This window comes from Dasypus novemcinctus, chromosome 22 (assembly GCF_030445035.2).
Source record: "Dasypus novemcinctus isolate mDasNov1 chromosome 22, mDasNov1.1.hap2, whole genome shotgun sequence".
NCBI classification, from domain to species: domain Eukaryota; kingdom Metazoa; phylum Chordata; class Mammalia; order Cingulata; family Dasypodidae; genus Dasypus; species Dasypus novemcinctus.
In genome coordinates, this window is record NC_080694.1 from 49091031 (window position 1) to 49118414 (window position 27384).

The 27384-nt window shown below is 44.1% G+C and overlaps 1 protein-coding gene across 10 annotated transcripts in view; it reads right to left on the reverse strand.

Annotated features, from left to right (window-relative positions):
* Positions 1-27384, reverse strand: part of ATXN1 (ataxin 1) — a 417609-nt gene that overhangs the window by 300069 nt on the left and 90156 nt on the right. For 9 of the 10 annotated variants that reach the window (XR_011647041.1, XM_071210983.1, XM_058285261.2 and 6 more), the window contains exon 3: positions 20493-20622. The exons of the other annotated variant lie outside the window; for it this stretch is intronic. The gene's annotated coding sequence lies outside the window, so the exon portion shown is untranslated. The remainder of the gene's footprint in view (positions 1-20492; positions 20623-27384) is intronic. 10 annotated transcript variants of the gene reach the window in all.

Below are 27384 nucleotides of genomic sequence, written 5' to 3' on the forward strand. Positions count from 1 at the left end.
GACCTCTCGACTCTTTTTGGAAGACTCTTAGCCATATAAACTCATTTGTCTTTGTTATTTCCCCCTTTTATTCAAGGTCAAAAAGCAGTTTTTAATACTTGATCCAACATGTAGGCTAAGATATTCTGCTGGTCTAAGCTGACCCTGTTATTTCAGGTCTCTTTCTAGTTGCTTCACCAGATAGTGGTTGGTAGGAATCCCTCGGTGCCAGGGAGGCTCATCCCTAGGAGTCATGTCCCACGCTGGGGGGAAGGTAATGCATTTACATGCTGAGTTTGGCTTAGAGACTGGCCACATTTGAGCAACATGGAGGCTCTCAGGAGGTAACTTTTAGGCACCCTGCAGCTCTAGGCCTAGTTCATATTTCAGGCACACAGGCTCATAATCGGAGCCATCAGTAAAAGTATCAAGGGCTCATTATTGGACCATCCTTCCTTATCTTTACCATTGCACTTGGGGGATTATTGGTGCTCTTAAATCTGATCCATTCTAAGGAAGTTGAATATAGACTTGCCATGTAACCCAGCAATACCATTACCAGGTATATACACAGAAAGACTAAGAGCAGTGACATAAACACACATCTGCACACCGATGTTCGTAGCAGCGTTATTCACAATGGCCGAAAGCTGGAAACAACCCAGGTGTCCATCAACAAATGAATGGAGAAACAAACTGAGGTGTATTCATACTACAGAATATTATGCAGCTTTAAGAAGAAATGAAGTTGTGAAGCATATGACAACATGGATGAACCTGGAGTAGATTATGTTGAGTGAAGCGAGGACAAAAGGATAAATACTGTATGACTGCACTATTATGAACTAAATACATTGTATAAACTCATGGAGATAATAACTAGAATACTGGCCATCAAAAAATTTGAGGGTCGAGAATGGAAAGCTAAGGGTTAATCTGTGCAGAATTGGTAAAAAGGTTGTTTGTAAATCTCTGGAAATGAATAGAAATGGTGAAAGCATATCATGGGGTTTGTAACTAGCAGAGCTATTTATTATATGGGTATGACAGTGGTTGAAAGGGAAAGTCTAAGGTCATGTACATTGCTAGAAGGAAAAAAACGTAACATGGGACTGTAAAAGATAGTAAAACCTCACATATGCCACGAATATGGGTGACACTGGATATATTAGAGTGGTTTTACAAAATATAAATATACTAGAAAGAAGGAAAAAGAATAGATGCTATGTACAGCAAGGAAAGCACAGAGAGATTGAGAGGTGAAGAGTTGTTTCTTTTTATTATTTTTATTATTGTAATTATGAGAGTGCTCTAAGAATGACTGAAGTAATGAATGCACAAATATGTGATTACACTGAATACCACTGATTGTACACTTTGGATGGATTTATACTTTATTAATATGTATCAATAAAATTGATTTGTTAAAAAAAAACTCCATTTCTTAGAAGTTGCCTCTAATGGGTTTTTTCTACTGGCAATGAAAAGGATACTAATTAGTAAAGCAATATTTCAAAACCAAATGGATATGCTATAAGATTATCTTGAAAGTAAAAATGTTAAAATATTAATTTAAAGTTTGTCAATTTGTCTGCTTAAAGTACCACAAAGTCCTACTCCAGAATCTGTCTTAACACTCAAAGGTTTATCTTCCACACCCAAGAAGAAATGTCAAGAGCTGAAGTGCGTGGATGACAATGTGCTCCAAATTTAGGCACAACTATATATTGATGGAAAGCGCCTCAAAGCCAATGGTCATACCAGGGCGTAAAGGCACAGAGAACCCATTTCTAGAAGAACCATGCTTATCAGAGCATTATATGCTCAACTGTAAATGTGCATATGAGAAAATAAGCAAGGTCCTTTCCTCTGCAACTCTGACATTAAAGTGATGCCTTATTAAAAATGAATTTCTTACATAGTAAACTAAAGTTTCAGGAACTCCTGAAGTTGTAAACACAAAAATATGAAGTTAAAAGTTAATGGCAGGTAGGGAGAGGGGAGAAGAGATATGACGTGGGGGCATTTTTAAGATTTGGAGTTGTCCTGGGTGGTGCTGCAGGGACAGATGCTGGACACTGTGTGTCCTGCCATGGCCCACTGGGTGGACTGGGGGAGAGTGTCAACTACAATGTGGACCACTGTCCGTGTGGCGCAGCAGTGCTCCAAAATGTATACACCAGGTGCAGTGAATGTGCCAGGATGATGGAAGAGGTTGTTGAAGTGGGAGGAGTGGGGGGGGCGGTATATGGGGACCTCCTATTTTTTTAATGTAACATTTAAAAGAAAATAAAGAAAAAAAAGTTAAAAAAAATAAAGAGTAATGGCACTTGTCAGAAGATATTAAGAAGACATACCAATAAATGGAATCTATTCACAGAGAGCGCGATTCTAAATACAAAATGGTCAGGTTGATACTTAGAAGTGCGCCTATTAATAGAAATAATACTAGAGAGGATTCATTATGTAAATGGGTCGTAGTCTGGCAGAAACGTACCTGGTAAGAATTTGCATTCCTGCTACAGCAGAGATTTGAAGGATTTCTCTTGCTGAACTATGAAGAACCCTTTCACCAGTATACCTAACCTAGGCTCTTAGTTGGTAATAATAGTTAAGATTTGTACATGCCAGGCGCTGGGCTGACCGGTCTACGTGCGGTGTCGGATGAGGTAGGATTCTTAACACCATTTTGTGGTTTAGAGAATGGAGGCTTCGAGCGAACTGCCCCAGGAATCCCAGTTAATAAACGGTGGAGCCTGCACTTGAACTCACGTCTCTGGGGCTCCAAGCCCACGCTCCTTCCCACTGCAGTGTCAAACATAATGGCCCAAACTGGTGTCACCACAGCCACGATGTTTCGGAGGGTGAACGCTGACTGTAGAAGCAGAGGTACATCTAGAAAGATGGTCCTTCTGGTCACCCTGCCCGCACCACTCACTCTCTGCCCCTACTCAAGGGCAACTGCCACTGGAGTCCTTGGCTATTGAGGCCACTTTGGTCAGCTCCTGGATATGACAAAGCTCACACAGGCGTCGCGAGTCTCTCCTGGATCTGGCTCTAAGCACTGAAATCAACCGGTGTCACAAGTGAAAATCCCCTACCACTCCTGAGAGCTGAATGATCACAGTCCTCCATCCATCCCTAATCAGGAGGCGGGACATCCCTTCTACCCCAGAAGGCGCACTGGACACTCCATAAACCTCCGAAGTAAACTGAACTCCTGCCTCATCCCACCCCCATTCATTTTTTTTTAATCAAGATTTTTTATTTATTTCTCTCCCCCTCCTTGCCTCCCCCACACCCCGTTGTCTGCTCTCTGTCCATTCACTGTGTGTTCTTCTGTGTCCACTTGTATTCTTGTCAGTGGCACCAGGAATCTGTGTTTCTTTTTGTTGCATCATCTTGCTGTGTCAGCTCTCCGTGTGTGCAGCACCATTCCTGGGCAGGCTGCACTTTCTTTCGCACTGGGTGGCTCTCCTTACGGGGTGCACTCCTGTGTGCGTGGGGCTCCCCTACGAGGGGGACACCCCTGAGTGGCAGGACACTCCTTGCTCACATCAGCACTGTGCATGGGCCAGCTCCACACAGATGAGGAGGCCCGGGGTTTGAACTGCAGACCTCCCATGTGGTAGGTGGACACCCTAACCACTGGGCCAAATCCGCTTCCCCCCACCCCCATTCAGACCTTTGGTTTCATGATCCAAATTTCCATATGAATTTGCCAAGAAATGGGTGAAAATCGAGCATCAGAAAGAAGAAGGGAAGGAAAACACGGAAATAACCCACTCACACAGGAAAACAGAGTGAGAGTGGTGTGCCAGGCAGAGCTGCTTTAGAATCCCTGTTCCACGGCTTGGTAGCTGCTAAGCTTATTGCTTCCCCTTTTTCTCGCATCCTCTGTGAAACGAGCACAGCAGAGCCCACCTCCAGGGTCTGGCCTGATGTGGTGTGGGCTCTGCCCTGATGTGGTGCTGGCACACGGTGAAGCTCCAGCCTTTTCCCTGCTCTCTGGTCAAGGTTAGGGTGGACCGGGACATGGGTCTCTTTGCAGTTCGCCCACTCTTCTTCCCTCCCTGCCTCCCCCAGTTAGCCCCCCACCCCTGGCACTGGCTCCACAGGCTGGAATAGCCTTCCAGGGGGCAGTGGAAGGGGCCCTGAGGCAATCCTATCACCCCCTAAGACTCCTCTGTCTACAACTCCTCAGCGAGCTGTTATGAGGATCACACGTGGCAAAGTGTGTGAACGCCTGACAGGATCACACGTGGCAAAGTGTGTGATCGCCTGACAGATTAAGGTCTGAGGTAAATGTACGGTAACACTATGTTTCCATGAGATTCAAAGGCAGAAGGAAGATGCTGAGCCTCTGGTCTCCAAAGTTGTTTTTATTCCGAGGTTCCAGGGCCGGGGATTGAACCAGGACCTCAGATGGGGGAAGCCAGAGCTCAACCACTGAACCACATCGGCTCCCCTGAGTTGGTTTTTCTCTTTGTTGGCGTGTTGATTTTTTTATTTTGTTTTGTTTGGAGGCACGAGGAACCGAACCTGGGACCTCCTACTTTGGAAGCAGGCGCTCAACCGTTTGAGCCACATCTGCTTCCCGTGGTCTCCAAAGTTTTGATGTGAATTAGAGCAGCCAAGAGTTTGCCAGTGACCGAGAATAACTTAAGTTTCATGGATGCCTAGCAACCAGGCACAGTATGACCAGCAAATGATGCCCTGGGGTGGGGGTGAGGGGGTGGGGGGAGCTGAGACTGGTCCCCCCACCCCTTCTGCTTTCCCAGTGTTCCAAACCTCAGAAGGGACCGCCACAAAACCCTGTAAGGGACAGTGCCACCATGAGAGGTTTGCTACCGCCAACATCTACAGAACCAGGAAATGTGGACTTGCTCGACATGTTGAGGCCTGAAGGAAAACCACACATTTTCAAAGGGGAAAATCGACGGGAAGCATAAATACATGAAATGCTCCTGTCATGAAACCGTTAGTGCCCGATAGTCATTTCGTGAGTAAGAAACCTGAGAGAGAGGCCTGTGTAACTCGGTAATCTGGTTACTTCCTCAGATTTTCTTGTTGGATAGATTCAGACATTTCAGGCACAGCCATAAATCGTTTTCGAACAAGGAGGATGATAAACAAAGTAATTAGTGAAATAATTAATTAGAGAAACAAACCAGCCATCTACAAGCCTAGGGAAATCCCTCCCAACACTTCTGGGTTTTTTCCTCTCCTCAGTTTTGGAGGGAAAAACCCTTGAGACAAACATAAATCAAACCCCACGTACGGTTCATGTGTATGTTTTTTCCCCGAGCACCCACAAATCCAGGTCCCCCAGGAGGCTTCCAATGCCTGCCTGAGTTTAAATCCCTGCCCTGACTGATGCCTGCCATCTGGAACCTGCCTGCCACAGCAGCCTGGACGTTTTTGTTTTCTGTTTTGTTTGTTTGTTTGCGGCCAAAGAGCTGCTCGAGTGTACAAGATGGCTGCCAGCCCAAGTCAGATGTGTCTAAAAAGAGAAATCTCCCAAGAGGTCCAGGGGCGACAGACCCAAGGTTTAGAGCTAATTAACAGAGACTGGAGTGAAAATGGTGACAGCTCAAAGCAAGGTGTGAAGCTCCTATCATTTTGTAACAGGAAACTGAGGGGAAAAGCTTGTAAGGGCAGGGCGTTTGTGCTTGCACCTTGTTTGGTTTGCAGGCTAACACTTTTCTGTCAGAAAGATGTCTTTACGTTCTGGAAAGATCTCATAAGGTGTTGACCTGCCACTAATTACGGTGATGCCTACACTACAGCTAACAAAATAACTCTTGACTTATTTGATTTTCATTACGTAGAGGAAGCCGCCACCAGATACAGGCATGTTCTTCACTTGAACTGAATAAACCGAGCTCCTTTATGTTCGGTACCTACTAGCAAAATATGTGGAGCTTAGAATGTTCTTCAGTTTCCTCTCCACACAGTCAGACTCTTCCTTCCCACAAAACACAACTTAAACCACTTTCTCTGTTAATTCCATGTAAATGAAGCCCTTCTGGCAGCCACACTACCCACAGACGCAGCACTGGCACATAGGTTAGAGTATAGTTAAAAAATTAATCTTACACATACCTAACAGGTGACCCTGGGCAAATTGCTGCTTTCTGGACCCCTGTTTCCTCATCTCTAGAAGGAGAATAATGACCCCTATCTCACAAGGTTTTTTGTAAACGTTTACTTTTAATGTTTATGTACATATGTGTGACATAGACATTTAACACTTGTGAAGTGCTCGTCACAGGACTTGGGATCAGTGATGGTTAATTTCATGTGTCAACTTGGCTAGGTTTCGGTATCCACCAACTCTTTGGTCAAGCAAGTTCTGGTCTGATTGTTGCTGGGAGGGTATTTTCGTAGATAGATTTGCATCTATGGCTGATTGCATCTACAGTCAACAAAACAGACTGCCTTCAGCAATGAGAGGAGACTCTTCATCTAATCAGTAGGAGCTTTTAAAGCCAGCACTAAGGATTTCAAAAGTCAGAAAGGAGAACTTATACCACTGCTCCAGCCTGCCAGCTTATCCCAAGGAATTCAACTTCACCTCCATCAGAGTTTCCAACTTGCAACCTGCTCTATGGAATTTGGACTTGCCAAGCCTCACTGTCACATCAGCCAATTCCTACAATAAATCTCTTAATAGTTACACACATATACACACACACAAATATATATATATATATATCCTGTCGGTTCTGTTTCTCTGCAGATTCTAAAACAGGTATATGTCTACCATTTTATTAGCATTACTATTATTACTACTACTTGTCATTTGTGCTTACACTTGCACAAATGTAATAATCCATCCCTGGATTATTCACGTCTTGAGAGAGTTGGCTGAGAAAGTTACAGAAGTTCAACAACTGTTAACTAAACAACTAAGTGGCAACTTAGCGAGGGCTCAGAAATTTCAAACCCAACCTACACCATTGCTTACAAAAGCTCATTCCGATGTGTGAAGTTCAGGCAAAAACAAATACAACGGTATCCGATTCTTTTAAGCGTGACCGTGGGAAGACACGCCAACCTGAATCTGCAGAGAAATGAACTGAATAGGGCTTCAGAAGGAGAAAGAAAATCAACAGGAGCACCTGCACCTTGCAGACGTGCCCTGGTGGAATGGTAAGGGGTGGTGGTGGAGGAGAGGTAGGAGAGCCAGTGGAGCCCTGGGCTCAGGGACAAAGCTAAGCCCACCGTGGCAGGGGGATGGACAAGGCGTGCGGTGCCAGCGAGAAAAACATGGTTCCTTGCATGCTGTCTTCAAGGTGCTAGTTACCCTAGAGCTCCACCCCAAGCTCAGACGGTTCTCCCAGGAAAAGACACCTGCATGAACCTGGGGCCTTCATTTCCTCTGGGATCTGGGCCACCATCCACCTTACCTGCCTCCCCCACCTGCTTGGCTTCCACGCCTCCTGTTTCCACTGCTTGTGTCAGTTCACCATCTCTTGCCTTACTCCTCAGACACGGACCCTCCCAGCTGAAGGAACTTCTAAGGAATATCCAGGCAACCGCCCTCATCTTAGAAAGGGGCAAAGTGAGATGCCCGAGAGTTAGCGGCTTTCCCAAGGTCACAAAATTGAGTGCCCAACACGCAGGGAGATGTGGATTCTGGGGGCCTCCCTCCCGCAAAGCGAGCCGGCTTCCCGCTCTCCACTTTCCCACCTGCTGGCCTCCCTCCTGCCCTAGTGCTTCCAGGTGGTGAGGGCCGGGTGGCCAGTCAGTCGAGGCACGTCTGGTTGTCAAGCAGACCTCCTCGGTTTTGCTTGGACAAAACAGATTTGGCCAGTTTCCACCCCGTGGTCACACTGGCTCCTCCCCACGCCCGGGGCACGTGCGGCCCAGACTAACGCCACCCACCCCTAGCGGCCGATGGCATCCCCCTGCCCGAAGACATCCGGCTAGATGGAATTTTAGAACTTGGCTGATAACCGATGTCATTAATTAATTTAAAACCTTTTCTTTCCGTAGACAAATACCTTGATTCCTTTAAAATACACACACACACCTATTTTCTTGGGGTCTTTTCCTCCCAAGTGATAGCAGCACTGTTTCCGCAGGAAATAGCAAAGCTTGAAAACCAGGTCCATTTTAAAAAATAATCCAGACTAAATTAGCTTTTACACCTAACAACAGACTGGGAACAATAAAGGAACTCTTTGAAAAAGGAAGAAAGAAACTAATTCGGCACACTAGAAATCAACAGCTGTTTCTCAAACCAGAGTTCCCTGTGGCAAGTGAGCTCTCAGCAGGGAAAATTACTTAAAATAACCATGTCAAGCTAAGAAATAAGAAAGAATGTTTAGCAAAAGAGCCATTAAATTATTTTTTCTTTAGATGGCATAAGACCAGACAAGAAACTATATACAGTTCAACTTTACTTATCTCCTAAGGCACTCTGATATATTGCTCAGTACTCCAGGCAAATGACAGGTTGGGCAGGGATTCCCAGAAATATGTGAATGATAATTGTTAGTCATCCGTTTGGGAAATTCAGGCTGCAGCAACTGTCAATGGCACGTGATAGTATTTGCTAAGTGTCCAAGATTTAAATATCTTTGGAAACCATCGGTGAAGGTACCTAAGTCCCCACATAGCCCTTTAATTTTCCTACTTGGTGGGCTGATGGAGTTTTTGGAATTTCACATACTAGTCTGAAGAAGGAATGACTATATTTAATTAGCAGCTACACAGGCACAGCTGATACATATTCATCATTGGGGGCGGGACTAGTCTGTGCAGGAGTGGGGATGGGAAGGGTCTCTTAAAAAGTCTTTACAAAATTATCAGTGTAAAATTAGGACCCCTGGGGAAGCGGCTATGGCTCAATCAGATGAGCTCCCACCTACCACATGGGAGGCCCTGGGTTCATGTCCCAGGGCCTCCTTGTGAAGGCAGGCTCACCCACACGCCGCAGAAAGCCACTGGCCCGCAAGCGCCGCAAAGTGCCGCCCCGTTGACAAGTGCCACGGAGAGCCAACTCAGCAAGGTGACGCAACAAAAAAGGGAGACAAGCAAAAACACAGAAGAGCGTGCAATGAATGGACACAGAGAGCAGACAGCAAGCAAGCTGCAAGGGGGGAGGGGAAATAAATAAATACAGACACAGAAGAAGGCACAGCGAATGGACACAGAAAGCAGACAGCACACAAAAAGCCACAAGGTGGGGAGGATAAAAACTTTTTTTAAAAATTAAAAAAAAAATTAGTGCTCCTTGCAAGACCCCCAGTGAGCAAGAAGCTTTGAAGCAAAGCAAAGCACACCGGCTTCCAGCTCCAGCTGCCTCCAACCCTGTCATACACTCAGATCCTCAAGTGAACCTCCCAAGGGCAGGGACAGCCAGAAATGGCCAAGACCTACGTATTTAATGACGGTCCTATTCAACGCCAAGTATAAGGTAGATAACTGGTGTCCGCCTTCTTGCTAAGTTCTCCGGGCTAAGTAGAAACATTTACACCTTGTTTTCCAGACGAGTTCTTCAATGAAATCTAGTATGTAGCTTTACTACCTGCCAAGCAGATCTGTGGTCTGCGCTAGTTTATTACGCAGCGAGGCCTAATTTGTGGACACCCACCTAAGGGTTCCCAAGGGTGAACGCCAGATAGGTATCACAGTGCAGCCACCTCAGTGGACATAACTGTCAAGGGGAAAGGTCTAGCAAAGTGCTCTTGAAATCAACGCATTTAAGCTCGTTTGTCAAAACGGTGCCAAGGGCCAGCATCCTTTCCCCGGGTCCAGGTCACAACTCCACTGTAGGGAGAGCATCCCAGGACTTCTTAATTATGACAACAGGAAAGGGAAGAGAGGAAATCTCTGGGCACCTCAATTTTAAATCAATCCTTAATCCTTTTACCCGAAGAAAACGGTGTTCCATGAAAGAAGATTCAAGAATCTCGCAGGTGTCTAAGATTGGGAGGTAAATCTCTACCTTAGCACGGCAGACAGTCATTACTGTCGCAGTAACTTTCAGGAAGTAGATGAGCCCCTTCTGGGCTTTACTTTATCAGGCTTTCAGAGCTCCAGGGTGCCTGGGAAGTGCAGCTTAAACCAGCAGCAGCTCATGCTGTAACAGAAATCTGAAAATAACACATTCACTCTGACACGCCAACTCACTACTTTTAATTGTGGCTCGTTAAAGATGTAAACAGAAGAAGAATGATGCTCACCTCTACTACAGTTCCACGGCTGCAGTAAAACTACAATGCTTCTGTCTCTATGCAGAAAGAAATACTCCCGCTTTGAGTAACAACCCAAAGCAATTTTCCCGCAGCAGCCATCGCAGGCTATACTGCCTGTGGTGGGACGGAGGCAGGCAGAGAGCATGATGAATTTTAAAATGAACAGAAAGGAGAACGAACGATGAGTCAGTTCAAAGATGGTATCGAAAACGTTCTGAACTCTTCACAGGAGGCATTTCAAAACTGCAAGCCTGCTTGCAGAGATCCTGCAAATAATTCAAGTCAAAGAGGTGCAGAAACCAAATCAGGGGGCTAGTGTGGGTGGCAGGCATCACCTCCAAAGAGGAAGACAAACTACACAGCCAAAGGGGTCTGATCTTCATTGTGCAAATGTTAGTTTCTTCCTTTTCTAACAAGAGAAACTTTGCTGTGTCTTTTCTCCACCGACAATCTAGTAGGACAGTTTCTAAAATTAGAGTGAGGGTGCTACCTTGATGATAATGATTGGTACCAAGAGTATCGATAATTAGTACTTTACACAAGAAAAGTGCATTTCACATGCTATGTTAAAAATCAAATGAAGGGCGCTTTCAAAACGATGTGCACAATTGGTGGCCGGGTCCCTTCGGGAGACAGTTCGGTTGGCTCGCTGGCTCTCCCAAATCGATGATGACGGCAGTGCCAGGCCAGGAAAAGGATCAGACCCGTGTGGACTCACAAAGGGAAGCAGAGGCCACCGTGTCCATTTGCAAAGTGGGCACAGCCGCTGGTAAGCTAAGCCCTTGAAGGCATGCAGGGGACTTGATACTCTGGAGAATCTTATGGCAGATCAATTTGTCAGAGCAGAGAGCCACTCCAAAATGTGTCAAGTTAATAAATACAGATTTGGGTTGATTTTACTTTGTATGGGCTTGTGAGTTCATGGGCCGTGGCCTCTGAGAGATGGGCTTGGATGCCCCCTTTCGCCAAATGTCATTCCAAATTCCAGGCAGCATTTGGAAGCAAATACCTCTCTGCCCGTTGCGCAAGAGTCTTTTAGTATAATAATAAACTTGGTTTCCATCTGAGGAAAGAAACACAGGGCCTACATTAAATATCAAGGGTCCCTGGTATGTGCACATGCTCAAACTCCATTTACGATGGAGAGCAAGTGCTCTGTGTTCCCCAGTCCACACAGGCTGCCAGGTTCAGACAAGGGGCTAAGTTGATGGACTCCTAAGCACAGCCACCTGCCGGCCGACAAGGAGCAGCATCATTTAGAAGAGTGCCAGTCCTGTGGAAAATGGAAATCATTTCTTTCCCATCAACCTTCACAAAGCCCATTAGGTCCTCCTTTCTCTGAAAGCAACAGGGTGCCTGCAAAGTGGCCTTGAACCAGCAGAACAACCCTAGTGGAGACGGGAAAACAGCAGTGCTAGGAAAGAGCTCAGGGGAGATGAGGAGTGCAGGCTGGTGGTCGGGGAGCCCGGAGTTTGAATCCTAGCTTTCCCCCTTAAAGCTGGGTCATATTCCAATAACCTCATCCAATATAATGAAACATATCATTTAAACGTAAAAATAATTCTATAGCTCCTTAGGGTTTTGTGTGTGTGAGGATCGAATGCAATGAGACATCGGAGTCCATCAAGAATCAGTTGATTTCCTCTTAGAAACCAATGAGTATCTCCCAAATCGAGTTTAGAAAGCTTCTGAAATGAGTTCCGCCAAAACACGTGGCGTCGCCCCCGTGTCGAAGGCCCAGCCCTGATGCCTGAAACACAGAGGTGGTGGGAGATGTGGCTGCAGCTTTCAAGCAAGTCGCTGCTGAGTCTGACCATGACCTCCCTCTCCCAAAACCTTCAGCACGTCTCCACCAATGAGGAGGGAATGGTAACCACTTCCTCACCTGTAAAATGGGGGTATCTACGCTGCAGGGAGCTACGAGCAGAGCTAATTCATGGAAAGCACCAGTAGCAGAATCCCGGACAACCGCTTCATAATGAATCATTCACATTAATTATTATTACTATTCTCAATCTGTCTTTCCCTGTGAGCTCCTACTAGTCCACCTCAGATGCTGACACAGGACAAATCCATCCACGGCTTTCTTCAAACACACCCTGCGCCCCACCCCACCACATCTCCATCATATGGAGCAGGGATCCTATCACCCTCCTTCAAGGCATAGCCCAAATGCTCCTCAGGTCCTCAGCACTCCTGGGACCGGACCTCACGGGAGCTCCTTCTGCCCTTAGCATTTGCTTCACCTTCCCTAACTGAGTGCAGATCCATCAATCCAGTCTGCAGGAAGGCGCTGGGTTCCATTTCCACTGGACATGCCAGCGACGTTTTAGCACGAGCTGCACAGCCCTCTACCTCAACACCATGAACATACCATCGTAACATGCTCCACATCGTACAGCCGGTACGTAAGCGGCCAACTTGTATTCAAACCCAGGAAGTTTGCCCCAAGAACCAACGCTCTTTGACACGACCCTGTCTTGTTTCCCAGCAACGTTACAGGAATTTATTACATGCTACTTTAAAATCCTTGGTGACCGCAATCGGTTCTCTCAAGGCTGGATTGTAAAACAGTGCACTCTATCACGTTACTCTGATTCACAAATGGTTCTCTTTTCCGCAGCCTTTCTAACTGAGGCTACTTCTGCTTCTGGACACTTCTGCTGTGCTAACCATAGCCGGGCTACAGCCACGGCGTCCCCACACAGACTAAGCTCCTACCACTCTGGGAAGCACCTGCCGCTGTAAGGAAAATGGCAAATCTCTGTTGCGTCCCTGAGTTTTTGTCTCGAGGTATTCACGATGCTGAGTGCTAGTTCTCACAAAAGAGCGATACAGCGGGCAGTACCTCATGGTAAACATGATGCAGCAGCAGCTGATAACGGCTGCAGTCTCGTGGATAATGCACCGGAGAACAACTAAAAGGCAAGCGGCGAGTCCACACGCTTTCCCTTTAGCCCTGTTGTATTTCCTAACAGCTCTTCCAAAAAGCTGTAGGGGCAGGTTTGCAAATGAATGCAATGCTTGGGACAGAAAAATAAGAAATTCAGCAGCGGTTCTGTGCTCTAACCTACAAAACTGGTAAGGATCAACCAACTTACATGAAACGTTGCAAACTGATGTGGTATTTTAATGTTTTTAAGTAGTAGTCAGCCAGTAAATACTGTTGACTGACTAACTCCTCAACTCTAATGATGGGTTGTTATTATTCTATAGGCAAGAAAACTGAAGGATAGAAAAGGCGCAAATCTCAAACTGGAATTCTTCATTCCCACCTAGTGACTCTAATTAAAACATTAATAGAAATATAGATGTATATATAATTAGATAATATATAGTCTAAAATAGTCCCCCAATGTCAAAATATTATCTAAGAAGATTAGTGTAATATGTCTCACATAGTAACCTACCTAAAATCTCATTCTGAATTCCTTGCTCGCATTTGTAAACAATGACTTTTTTTGATGGTGTTTTTAACATGTGATATTAAAAAACATCTCATTCCTCCCTTTGAAAACGAACTTTTAAGGATGCCAAATTAATTTTGGAGATGACTTTTCATTTTATCCAAGCTTAGATATTTTTTCCTTTTTGCTATTTTAAGCAAATAGAATTCTAAGAAATGAAAAAAATAGTAACAAGTATATTCCTAAAGCAGGATAGCCTTTCAGAATTGAAAATGTTACATCAATCCTGTAATGTTATTTAGCCTTGGCTTTTTAAACTCCCGTAAGAAAAAAATACCAGAAATTCACATGATGTTGCCAACACCAGTTGTGTCATTTATTTGAATGTCCAATTTGGCCAATGTGATTATGTATGACATAAAACAGTTAAAAATGCAATTTCTAGTAACTTTGCAAATGTGAAGAATCTGAAGTGATGCTATTATCAGAATTCTCAAATGTCAAAGATTCCTTCTAGTAGTTTACTTAAACTAGTCTGATACTGAATCCAACTACTTTTGTAAAAACCGTTTTAGCCAAAGACATCTGCTTTTTGTCATTTTAAGAAACATTATTTAGCACTGAGCATATCTGAAACATTTTTAATAATTACCAGAAGGACAATTTATTTTTAAATGAGTTCCTTCCTGTCTTCATACCTCCCATAAATATTTATTAAGCTTTATTATGTGCAGGAATGGGCTCGATACTTGGACTATAAAATTTAAAATAAACCAGTCTCTGCCCTTGTGAACCACCAACAGAGAGGGCCACATAAACAAAGAATCGCAACATACAATGATAATACAGGGAGGGGGACATTTCAGTTAGGCCTCGATACATGCGTAGGAGTTCACCAGGTAGAGAGAGAGAATTTCATGCAGAAGAATCAGCACGAAGAAAAGTGTAGTTATTAAAATACACAGTATGATTGAAAGGAAAGAAATGAAAAGTGGAAAGATGGGAGGGATGGGTAGGAGATGAGATTTAAATGGTAAACTGACAAAAGATTCCCAGGACCCTTGAATATCATGCCACAAAGTTCAGACTTTATTTTGTGAGGAAGAGAAAGCTAACAGAAACTTTTTATTTTTCCTTTCATTTTACCATATTCATTCATTACTACAGAAAATACTAAGGGAGTATTATTTTTAAAGAGAAAAGTGCCAATCACCCTAATACTAAAGGAATTCCATTTTCGCTTTATTTTTTTGTAGTCTTTGTTGACAGGCATACATTTTTATCAGTACTTTGTAATTAATGTGTATACACAATTTGGAAGTGTGAATTTTATATTTAACCATAGAACATAAACACGTGTCCATATTTCCAATGCTATCGAGGGTTTTCAAGTATGAGAGTAATTCAATCAGACCTTTTCTTTCAAAAGATAATTCTCAAAATAGTAGGATGAATGGGAATGCAGAGAAAAAAGACTTAGGGCAAGAATATACTTTCAGTGCTCAAAGAATTGAACAGAAATATCATTTGACTGAGCAATTCCACTTCCAGGTACATAACCAAAAGAACTGAAAACAGGAACTCGAACTGACACTTTTACTCCAATGTTCATAGCAGCACCATTCACAACAGCCAAAAGGTTGCGACAACCCAAGTGTCCATCAACCGATGAACAGATCAACAAAATGTGGTACGTCTACACGATGGGCTGTTATTCAGCCATATAAAGAAATGAAGTTCTGACCCATGGGACAACATGGAAGAATCTTGAAAACATTATGCTTAGTGAAATCAGCCAGGCAGAAAAGGACAAATATTGCATGATTCCACTTCTATAATAAGAAAACTCAGAGGGACAGAAAGTAGATTAGAGGCTACTGGGGTCTGCGGGAGAAGGAAAGGGAGCAGTTATTGTTCAACAGAGTTTCTGTTTGCGCTGATGAAAACGTTTTAATAATGGAAGGCGGTGATGGCAGCACAACAGTGTAAAAGTAATTAATGCCACAAAATTGAACGTTTAAATATGGCACATATATAATGTATGTATAGCGCACGTACACAAAGACAAACAGATATCCCAAACCCAACTCCTGCAGGCAGGTGACGTCAGTGACTGAAGTGAGCCAGGTGTAAAGCACAACAAAAGGCAGGGATGGTGCGAACCAGAGGACTCAGCTCCACGATGGCCAGCTCCTTTCACCTCCAGCCAAGAGCTACCTGCTGTAGCAGATCTCTGAGTTTGCCAGAGAAGCCAGGAACCTAGATTCTGTGTGTGTCTGAAAAATCCCAGTTGTTAAATGTTTGCAAATAATTTCAAAACGAACATGGCATATATATTCTTTTGCAAGCTGCTGCATAAGTCCAAGCAAGTGATGCTACAAGCCTGACAGAACCTGGGGAATGGAGAAGAGCGGGATACATTTAAGAGGCAAAAGTAGCATCAGGTTGCCAGGGACTAAGCGTAGGAAGAGAAGGAGCCCAACAGCAACAAATGCCTGGTTGGCCATCCTGTTAAGGAAAAGGAGGAATCCATAAAGGGAAACAGGATAATGAGGAATTTAGGTTTAGATACAAGTAGAAGGCACCTTTAGGATATCCAATAGGAGCCAAATGGGAGGAAGGTGGAAGCGATAGTGATCTTAAACTCAGGAGAGAAAGAGAAAGAAATGTTAAGTCATTAGTGCGGTTGGTAATGGTGCCATGATGGTGGGTGGCACCTGTGAGGACAACGTGGGTGGTAACGAACCCTGGTAAGTTTCAGCTTTCACTCTAACAGTGTGCAAATACTGCCGTTGAATTCTGATTTGTTTCACTGAACAACAAACACCTCCCTTCAAAGCTCTCAAACTGTCACCAAGGAAGGGAACCTACCGCATAAATCAACATCTGTTTTCAGGATGCCTTTTATAAGAAAATACATTTCCATTTGCTTAACTGGTGTGGTTTACTCACAACCACACCAAATCAAACATAGACATAGCTTCCGAGGACTGACTCAATATTAGCCACGATAGCACCGAGAAGAGCGCGTGAGAACATGTTTAACAGGAGGTATTGCTTTATAGAACATCAGCTTAGGTGAAGAAGACCCAACTTCTGTAGGGTGGAAAGCATTTAAAGATCTTGCCAGTGACAGTCTTTAGTGAGGTTACTGGACTGGCTCTTTTGCTAGCCACCTCTACCTTCCTTAAGCAGAGCATTTGATTTGGGCTGCCGTTTGGAAGTCCTGCCATTCTCTCGTATGCCTCATGTCAAACACCACAAGCCTCGTGGTTTCTAACCAGAAAAATGCTCTTTGGGAATGAGTTTTTCTCTTCTCCCACCATGGATGGCTACTTATGAGCAGATGTTCCACGGACTACAAAAGATCTCCGAGATAGCAATTCCAGCATCCAGTATTTCACCCAAATCACAGGTGTCATCATGTCTTTAATTTTGTCCACCTCAAAACCTTTCACAAAGTCTCAAAGACACTTAGATAAACGAATGTACAATTCTCTTCTGCAGCTGACAGCCTGTGCACACCTCGCCCCCCCATAGCAACTCACATTCCCACTCATCCAATTGAAAGAACCTAAGCAGAGGAAAATACAGTTCTGTCTCCATGAGCATATTTTAAAACCCTCATTTGTCCTGAACATGGCTTTGGGAAACCACACTTCTGTGCCTTCACTTGGCTTAGACATTGAAAAAAGGCCCATTTGTAAGCCCCTCTATTTTACCTTTGCTTCCTAAGGCTCTGTAGGCTAAATTAGATGGAAGCCCATGAGATGTCATTGTGCTTGAATGCGTCTTTCAACACAACCTTAATTCAGGATTGGCACAACTTCTCTAAGTAAAACTCTGACTAAGCAACAATCAGGAAAAAAAATTTTTTAAAGTTGTACAATTTCTTTCCTCAATGCACTTGGTAGCAGTTACGGTAATGGCTAAGAAAGTTCCTGATTACACCACTTCTTCCCGTACAGGCTGGCTAGGCTCATGTGAGTTCTTCGGTTTTGTTTCAGGCATGAACTAACTGTGATACCCATCTGCTGGGGCCAGAACCACCAGCAGGGGCATTCAGGCATCACAGAAGCAACCCTGCCCTGCTAGTCCCTTCTGGATAATCCATGGCCAGGCTTGCCCATGCTGGAGCAAGAGGAGAAGAGGGGAGAGGGGCACAAGTGTCACAGTCAGTAGCAGATTCGAGCACTCCACCATGGGCGTTTTGACATGCATCCACTGCAGCTTACCTTTATCCCTCTCGGGGATGGGAACACCCTCCCGCTATCAAAACTGACCACCTGCAAGGCCTAATGGCTGAACGAAATGCCACGGAGCCTGAGCTGCCAACAGCAGCAGGTGTGGCTTTGGGGACCAGGGATGAAGCTTGGGGGTCTCCCACTGTATTCAGAGCTCCATCTCCATGCTCAGCTCTTCCTCCACCTGCAGCTCTGCTCCCCGTCGGTGATGTTCCTGCCACTCCAGACTTACTCAGGGATGACTGTCATTACCAGGGACAGTCACAGGTTGAGGAGAAAGAGATAAGGAAGGTTTCCCAAAGAGCCTTCAACCCAGGCCCGTGGGGCACATGTCTTGCATTGTGACAAGACTGAGTTTTCAAGCGTTCAGAGGATACGCTGACTTCACATCCTGAAAGACTAGGCCACTGAAAGAGTGACTGTCACCACCACGGATGGATGCGGCAGCCAACAAATATTCCCTGGGCACCTCCCAGGTCGCAGTCCTAGGCCTTACTTTGCAGATGAAGAGGCAAAGAGGAGGACACAGAAGAAGCCTCCGACAGTGTCCTCCAACTGCAGTGTGCAAAGGAGTCAGCTGAAGCGGGCTTCCTGGGTGCTACACCCAAGACAATCAGCTCCACCCAGTCTGGAGCTGTGTTTCTGCCATTTCAACGTCTACGTCCAGGGGGTGCTGATGCAGGGGGTCCTTCAATGAGACCACCTTGAGGAACACTGGTCTAGGATGCGAGCCCTGCCCTCCAGGGCTCTGCAAGCCAGGGAGGTGACGGCCAACACCCACGAAGCAGTGCGTGGCAGTACGTTTTTTCAGACTGCTGACTGCTATGATGAGACTCTAAATATTATAGGAAGTTCATAAAGACAGGCCAGTCGGGAAAGTCCCGAGGGTTCAGGGAAGACTGGGAATGTGAGCTGGGCTAAGTGGACAGGCAGGACTTGGCTAGAAAGAGCCACCCAAGCAATCGTCCTAAAACGAATCTCTCTACTCAGCGCCAGAAAGTGGCTATTAGCCATTTACAGCATAAACGAAGATAAGGGAGAGCAGAGGCTCCCCAAGCAGGTTTATATGTTTGTTATAGGGAGGATTCTGTCACCTGGAGAATTATAAAGACTTTGCATTTTCATTCTAATGTCACATTCATGTGGTTTCCTGTACTTCAGAATTTAACATTTGTAAGAGGGGGAAAAAAATGCTGCTATGAAACCCGAATAATGCACCACTCAGGGGCAGACAATCAGCTGTGAACAAGAGTGACACCTGAGTCCCTTTCCCAGTGTCATTCACAGCTCAGTTTCAGAAAAGGGATGTTTGGTAAGAAGGAAAAATAATAAATTCTATTCAACATAAAACAAAGTTTGGGGCTCCACAGGATTAAAGGGCTAGAAGATAACCTCTGCACAGACACAGAGGTGGAAAAACTCAGAACCCCTACAGAAGAAGACATGACAACAATTTGAAACAAGCCTCATGTTTTAGAATATAATATTCATGTAAGACTGAGCCATGGTTTCATTACCGTTAAAAGGGAATGAAGGGGAAGCAGATGTGGCTCAACCAGTTGGGCACACCCTCTACCACACAGTGGCTCCGGTTCCACTCCCGGTGCCTCCTGGAGAAGGTAGGAAAACGGATGAGAGAACTATTTGGGGGACAGAGGGATAAACAAAGAAAAATCAAAGTAAATAAGTAAATCTTTTTTAAAAAGGGAGGTGGGGAATGAAGTATTAACTGCAGACATTGAACTTCTTCTAGGTCAAAGACTACAGTAAGAGAAGACACCGGCTGATACAATCAGCTCCTCTGCAAACCTCAACTTGCCGAGGGCACGCAACCCATTTGTTTGGGCAAGAATTAAAGGGTAAATTAGTGCAATTAATCTCACTAGTGTGAACTACCGAATTTTAAGTTTACAAGAGAGTTTGCAGATCATCTAAAAATGTCCTCCTTGTTTTACAGACAACTCCTTCCAAGAGGATGAATACATTGTCCAAGGTCACAAAGATAGGTGGGGAAGAAATGGGCTTCCAGTTGAGGAGATATTTCCAGGAAATACAGTGAACTAGGTTGATAAAATTTCCTTGGAAGTTTGCCTTATTTTGGTATACAGTTTGGAGTTTATGTATAGTTTATTTTCATAGTTTGTAGTTTATAAATTCCAACCCCCAAACCAAGATCATCATTCAGGGGCTTGTATTTATTTTAAAAGTACTCAATAAACATTTGCTGATCAAGACTTGGACATGCAGTGCCTCTTGCCTCACCCATCCCAATACTCACCACCCTCAGGGTAACAAACTTGCCATCAGATTGCATCAAATGTCTCTTGTATGAGTAATTCCTGATACTTTCCGTTAAAAGGGAGTATCTGGAAGAGGTGGATTGCTTTTCTGTTTCTTTTCTGTCTTTCATCTTATTAAGTCTACAAACGCATTCTACTCAGGTCCTACTTGTCTGCAAGTCTCCGAAAACAAACACATTAAGTCAATTTGGTTGCCCTTTTGGCTCTCTATGGCTAGAACGTTTTCTGAAACATCTCGCTGCTTGGGTTGTAGAGAAATAGCTATGCACTTGAATAATATGTCCTGGGACAGTAAATAAATGATGACTGATGAGATTTAAAGGTAACAAATGCCAAGCCCTTCAGATGACTTACCAAAAATCATTTGTGTTTCAAGACCTTTGGAAATGAAGTCCACTCTCTCACTCTCGCTCGTTCATGATCTGTCTGTAGCAGCACTACTTTTGCGGCCTCAAAATAAACTCTTCCATTCTGCTCCAGAATGCTGCAGCAAAACAACACAACACCAAGTCAGAATGAAAACGACACTTCAAAGCAGTCAGTGGACAGTGCCGGGGAAATCCCTGCGCTTTCTCAAATGTCTATTTCATAACCTCGAACAAGCGTGTGAATTACCAGAGTAAAGCTATCACGCAACTGACCCATCCCTGGTGTCCTAAAATCCTGCAGGCCGGAGGGAACACAGGTGAGAAAGAAAGAAAACACCGCCCTGCAGGCAGGGACTGTGTCTCGACAATTCAGTGTGTACCAGTGAGAATGCGCTTGCAAAATCGCAAGTTTACTGAGAGAAATGAGTAAATAAAGAAGGATTCGCTAAGTTTAAAGATGCATCGAGGACTCTGAAGTGTAGTTATCAAGGGCAGAGAGTGCAGAAAGTTCTGTTTCTGCCCATTAAAGACTCAAGCTGATGGAGGTACTATTAATACCTGTTAAATAAAAGGCTACTAAGATTGAATGAAGACAAATTATGAGAAGAAATCTTCCACTTGACATGACAAACAGGTCACTGGTAGGTTTTTCGGTTGCCCCACTCTTAAATACCTTCTCCACCCAAGTTAAAGAGCAGCAGTTACTCTGTACACTGAATTTCAAATGAATGGTTAAAATATGCATGCCTCTCCACCCCACTCTAAGCAGCTGATAGAGCCCACACATCAGAGCTGGGTGACAAGGTCGCTCTTTGTGAGCTTCTAACACTTGCTTGTCACGGGGTGTCGGGCTAGTTTTTTCAGCCTGTCGAACCCACCTCACTGTTTGCTTGTTAACAAGGGCCATTTGAGAGCTTGGAAACAATCTTCAAAAGGACGCCTGCATCCTTCTCAGCCTTTTCTTTATTTAGGAGCTCTTTCTCATCTTTTTGGAAGGCCCACTGAATGGTGGTCTCCCAGTTCTTCCAGATTGTTGGACCACATCCCACACACCACACCAATGCTCACAAAAGCTCAGGTCCTAGGGCCATCAGTCACCAAAGACCTTGCCATCGAGTGACCCAGTTGTCGGAGAGGATGTATGTGTAGGTCTCCCTTGCTGTGTTGAGTAACCAATTCTTTGAGAAGCCTTTTGAGGTTTCAGGGAATAGATCATGGTTTTTTTTAAAGGGACTTTGGGGGCAGAGGTTGTGTCTAACTGTGGGCACTTAAATTCAAGTGGGCACACAAAACTTTTGAGGAGGGGGAGAAAACTTCTCCTGGTTAATATTTAACCAAGTAAGTTGAGTTTAATGCCATTATATTTTCAGTCTAGCTGGAAGAGCAAACCTTTGCCTGAAACTAGCAAAGGCTTTTGTATTTTCTTGATGCTACCAATACTCCCAGAAAGTGAGGCTGTAACGATTTTAATAGTTTTCTGAGCTGTTTTCATGAAATGTTAACTCAGCTCCCACTCAAATGTGTAACAGTAACATATTGATACAAATCAACACAAGCCAGGAAGTTCAAAGTATGACAAATGTCTGCAGCTTACCCTCCTTGTAAAAAACAGAATTTGGAAAGAGGAGGAAGATTTCTGCAAGCCCACTGCAAGTTACTGACTTGTATCAATCTTTTACTGAAAACAACCTGCTGGATGTGTATTATTTGTTACCAACTTTGTATCCTGCTATTTGAGAACAGGAAGAAGTCTTTGCAAAGTTCAAACTTGGGCAAATGAAGCTCCTGGCCCAGGGAGGGCAACAGACCTCCTGAAGTCACACAGCAAGATCACGGGTGTTTCTGACAAAGACTCTGGGTCCACGCACATTGACTCTTACGGGACAGAGTGTCATTTAATGAAATAAAATGTAATGTAAGGTGGTTTGGGTTCAAAAGCAACAGCAACATACCACTTTCTCATGACTTTCCTTACTTGTCTGTTTCGTTTTTGCCCTAAAGAAATTCATTTCTGGATTATATTCCTGCCACCTATTTTGCAACAAATTCTCTCTGGGAGGGGCGGAATGGCAGCTCAAGGTCCTCACCGGCTGCCCAAGCCAGACATCCCAGGAGCAGAGCTGATGCTATTTGTGGAGAAGAAAGAAAATGAGCTCTCATCCAAGTGATGGTATTTTCCATTCTGGTTTATCTCTACAGACAGGAAGGGGCTTGAAGTGATTCATTTTGTGATCTGTAGTCCACCCTCAATTACATGTAACTTGCCAGGCATGAGACTATTTTTACCAAAAGAAAACCACTACAAATTCTCCACACACATTGTATCCAAGAATTTCAATATACTCGCCTCCTCTGGCAAACTTTTCACCAGTGCTGCTAAAAACCAACCAACAGAAGCTAACTGGCTTGAGTTTACTCTCCATTCCTTATCTGTTCTTTTTTGCCAGGTGAAGTTATAATAAACAGAGATAAGGTCAGAAATCCAGAAAGGGGGGTGGGGGAGCAGGGCTCTTGAGCATTCACAGATATGTCCAAATATGTGGAAGTTGGCTATTAAAAAAACCCAAGTATTTCACTCCAGATGATATCCCTACACTGTTCGGAAAAAAAAAAGTTTTCTCTATTGGGATAAGAGCAGCAGCAAAGTATAATATATTGAGATCTGTGGCCTAGAAGCCACAGATTTGTTTCTTAATCTCAGTTTTACAGCTGTTTTTTTAACTCAAGTCACAACCTCCTAAGAATTACTTCTTTATCAAATAGAGGCACTGAAGTAAATATTCTCCATAATTAATTTCCAACTTTAATTCAAATTGGTTTTAATATGTATTTGAATGCACCATATGAAATAAAATCTCTACAAAAACAATGGTATCTTCTATGATATAGTCAACCAAGTAGGTGCATGTTTATTCTAAAATTCAGTAATTAGGCACAGATTGAAGAGACAAATTGGTTCATGGTGGAGTATCACCACTCTTCAATAAATGGTGCTGGAAAAAATTGGCTATTCGTTTGGATAGAATTAGATCCCTATCTTATATAATGTAGGAAATAAATTCCACATAATTTGAATAACTAAAAACATAGTTTGTTTATACACAAACATTCATACATAGAGTATGCATTATATAGACACACGATATTTTATACAACAAAACAGAGAAATAATTTTATCATCACAGAAAGGCCTTGTAGGCCATTGCAAAGACGCTGGCTTTGACTCGAAAGTAAAATGGGAAGACACTGCAGGATCACAAGTGGAGCATTATTAGGATCTACCCTATGTTTTCAAAGCTCATTCTATCTGTTGTATGAAGGACAGAGACCATCAGGGAACAAGGCTGAAATCAGAAAGCCCAAGTATTATGACCCAATAAACTCTAAGAATGGAGCTGTCATTCACAGAGGTGGAAAAGCCTGTGGGAGGAGCACGTCTGGGGGAGCACCATTATTCACAGTAAGTATGAGATGTCTGGTCGGCATCCTACTGAGTTACCAAGTAGACAGGTGGATATGTAGGTTTGGAATTCAGGGACAGGTGTGGCCAGAGGAACTAAGTTAAAGCCTAATTAACCGTGGTTGGTAGCCATGCTAGAAGAAGTCTTCTCCCAGTTGAGTATGGACTGGATTTAGTGATTTCCTTCTAGCAAGCAGAATGCAGCAAAGGGAATGGGATGTCACTTCCGATATTAACCCACAAAAAGACTGTGGCTTCCCAGTTGGGAGCTCTCTTGCCTTCTCTCCTGCATTACTCATGCCAGGCATGCCACCTGCCATGTTTGAGGAGGTTGCTTATGAGAAGACCCATGTGGCATGGAATTGAGGTCTCCCAGCAACCACGTGAGTGAGCCTGGAAGCAGATCTCACACACACCCACCCCCCTCCCTTCACTGAGGCTTCAGGTGAGAATGCAGCATCAGCCAAACCTTGACTACAGCCGAGGGAGAGGCACTGAGTAAGAGATACACAAACAGAAAGTATATGCTGTGATCGCGGACTCACAAAAACTGTGAGATAGAATTAAGTTTGGGGGTAATCTGTTACCTATCGATAGATAACTAATACAGTTGGGATACATGAGTCACTGTTCTAGGAATTCTACATGATGTTTTACAGTTGGAGAAACTGAGCCACAAGCAAGTTAAACCACTTTCCTAATGTCACACATCTTTTACAGGAGATGGAGGAGGGACCCGACTCGGGTCTTCTGACTCAGAGCCTAGACTCAATCGCAGCACAGCACCCACCCCTCTCAGACAACCCCGTCCCCTCCTGCGGCTGTGCACACCTGACGTTGGGGGTGCTGCAGAGAGGGCTAATGACACATCATTCACACCAGCCACAGCCTGTCTGCACCTTCAGCAAACGTCCTACCCCACCATATGCCTCTGAATTCTTCTAGCTTTGAGTCACCCAATTATGCTACAATCTACACCAAAAAGCCAAAGAAGATGGAAAGGTTCCTTCTTGCTGTCTAAAGAGTCACCTGCCTGGTTCTTCAATCTCTGCCTGGGTAACCTGGCTGATTAAATTAACAGAGAATTTCCCGTGCTGTTTGCAAAAAAACCTTCTATACACATTTCTGTTGACTGAAGGGCCCTTTTTTACCTGTAAAGAGCTCTCTCTAAGATGACCCAAGAGTGAGAAGAAGAAAAAAGAAAAGGACAAGATCTGAATAAGACAATCACAGTAAACTCTGCTTAGCTTGTTTCAATAAGAAAGGAAATTAGGAAAATGACAATTTTCAGTTAGCAATAAAAAGTCACTAAAGATTCAGGTAAGGTTTTGAGTAGCAAATGGCAAGACGGACACTAAAAATAAAATGAAAGCTGTTGAACTATATAAAATACAGTGACCACGGATGGTCCCCTTAATTCTTATAACAAATTAAGACTTTGGCCTTCCTTCCCTGATACACACGTGAACTACAGACACCAAAAGAAATTTAGCTCTACACTTCTGCCTCAGTGCAAAGTTGGAATGGCACTGTGTCAAGAAAGAAACGTGCTGGTTAATGTGAACAGCAGTCTTAGTTTGTAGGATGATACCCATCATGCAGAATCCAGGAGTACGTTCCTCACCCACACTGGTGGGATACTTTTTGTTTTAACTGTTCAGGATTGAGTCACAACCAATGGGAACGAAAATGCTGGAAAGACAGAATCATGAAAAAGAACAACAAAACCCATTGCCATTTATAAATCCCTCTGTTAAAAATAAGATAAAAAAGCAACTGTGTTTTATAAAAACATGTGGTACATGACCAAAGGTATTTTTACCATTTAAAAATACCGAGGAGTAGTAATAGCTTGACAGCTAGACTGCCACACCTAAACCACAATTTGGACAATTTATGTGGAGATGAGAGTACTTTGTCTTAGGGCACATGGAACAGATGCTATAAATTTACACCCAAAATGGCTACAACAGAGCTTTAAAAACATATGAGTCTAGAAACATAAGTAAAAACAACTTAGAAGATCAGAAGCAAAATAGTATAATATGATGAGCGATGAGAGCTTTTTCATTTGTGTGTTTTTAAAAAAAACCAGAAAGCCAATCAAATTAGCTGGTAAGCGTTCATGGGCCTGCCTCTAAAGAGAGTATGGATTTGAAGGAAAGTACCTGATGAATCATGCGTTTAGCTTTTTTTTTTTTAAGTTTTTTAAAATTTATTTCTCTCCCTTCCCCTTCCTCCCCCCAGTTGTCTCCTCTCTGTGTCCATTCACTGTGTGTTCTTCTGTGACCGCTTCTATCCTTATCAGCGGCACAGGAATCTATTTCTTTGTTGCGTCATCTTATGTCAGCTCTCTGTGTGTGTGGCGCCATTCCTGGGCAGGCTGCACTTTCTTTCGTGCTGGGCAGCTCTCCTTATGGGGCGCACTCCTTGCGCGCAGGGCTCCCCTACGGGGCAGGGCACTCCTTGCGGTTCATCAGTGCTGCACGTGGGCCAGCTCCACACGGGTCAAGGAGGCCCGGGGTTTGAACCGCGGACCTCCCATGTGGTAGGCAGATGCCCTAACCACTGGGCCAAGTCCCCTCCCCTGTGATTTTTTTAAAATAGGGAAAGGGAAGCATCTATCATATATTAGCAGGTGTGGTCAATGGAATGTTTTATTCCATTGTGAAATATTGTTATGCTAAAATTAAAAAGAGGGTAAAAAGGTTGGAATAAATTCAGAAAAAACTTTGGAGGGACTCTGATATATAAATATGTATTATAAATCTCTCTAAGGGGGAAGAAACCATTTATCTTGGCCCAAAATATATTTGATCACAGAAATTTTTCCAGAAGAAGTGAGCAACCATTGGACATGCATTGTCTGGAATACACTCCAGCAAACAAATTCTAGGCCAGCGGGTCTCAAGTTATTTGATCACAGGTCCCTTTTTTTTTTTTTAAAGATTTATTTTATTTATTTATTTAATTCCCCCCCTCCCCCGGTTGTCTGTTCTCTGTGTCTTTTTGCTGCGTCTTGTTTCTTTGTCCGCTTCTGTTGTTCTCAGCGGCACGGGAAGCGTGGGCGGCGCCATTCCTGGGCAGGCTGCTCCCTCCTTCACGCTGGGCGGCTCTCCTTATGGGTGCACTCCTTGCGCGTGGGGCTCCCCTACGCGGGGGACACCCCTGTGTGGCACGGCACTCCTTGCGCGCATCAGCACTGGGTATGGGCCAGCTCCACACAGGTCAAGGAGGCCCGGGGCTTGAACCGCGGACCTCCCATGTGGTAGACGGACGCCCTAACCACTGGGCCAAAGTCCGTTTCCCACAGGTCCCTTTTATACTCCCAAAATTTTTTGAGGACTTCTCAATGTAGGTTTATTTAACAAAATCAACCACATTACCAATTAAAACAGAGCCTTTTAAATTTTTTATT